A 1,046-nucleotide genomic window follows, 5' to 3' on the forward strand; every position below is an offset into this window, starting at 1 on the left:
AGGTCTGAGGGGCCGGCCCCAATCCCAACTACGTGGACAGCTCCCCCTCCCCACAGAAGAATTCACTTTAGAGGACAGCACTGAAGCTATAGTTCAGGGAGAGGGACATGTCTGATTAGAGCACACAGGAGCAAATGAAGGGGGAGGACGAGAGAGTGGAACACATCCAGGCCCACCAAGCCCTGAGGATGATATTCCCTCTAAGAGCAGCTAAAGTACAGAGAAGACCATAGGGCCGGCCCCACTACGAGACATGACATCCCCCACTGACCCATAGCACTATGGGGACAACACTGGAGACACAGTGCAGAAATTGTATCTGATCTGACCCTATCATGCTGAGGCAAAACACTAAGGACGTGCAACAGAACATCAAGGGGAACAGAGCAATGAATTCCCCAGGGAATACCAAAAATAGACTGTGGGGCCAGGGTGTGGCGCTCCATCAGAGTCAAGGGGAAACACTCCTAAAGGTCAACAAAGAGACCTTGAACTATTTACAGGCTTTTCTTTTTTTGTGTGTCGTTGGTTTTTGTTGTTCGTGTTGTTGTTTTGTTGCTTTGTTTTGCTCCATCTCGTTTTTGTGCATATTATTATCTCTGCAGGTCTATCTAGATAAGATAGGCAGGATAAACAATCTAGAGGAGAAAACAACGAGATGGTTCAGGGAGGACATGGGAGATGGGGAGGTGGGGAAAGAAGTGGGTGTTAACAACCCCAGGGACAAGGGAACAACAAGTGATCCAAAATCGATGGTGATGAGGGTGTAGGAGGCATGATAGGGCTTGATCTAGGGCAATGTAACAGAGGAATTACTGAAATCCAAATGATGGCTAAACATGATAGTGGGACAAGAGGAAAGTAAAAGAAAATAGAGGAAGGAACCAGGAGAAAAAGGGCATGCACATATGTAAACCTATTTATATATGACAGTGGGGAAATCGATCTATGTGCATATATTTATAGGTTTAGTATTAAGGTAGCAGATAGACATTGGGCCTCTTCTTAAGTACTCCCTCAATGCAAGAACACTTTGTTCTATTAAA

This window comes from Echinops telfairi, unplaced genomic scaffold, assembly GCF_000313985.2.
Source record: "Echinops telfairi isolate 266 unplaced genomic scaffold, ASM31398v2 ScPeMD7_2010;HRSCAF=2546, whole genome shotgun sequence".
Taxonomy (NCBI): Eukaryota; Metazoa; Chordata; class Mammalia; order Afrosoricida; family Tenrecidae; genus Echinops; species Echinops telfairi.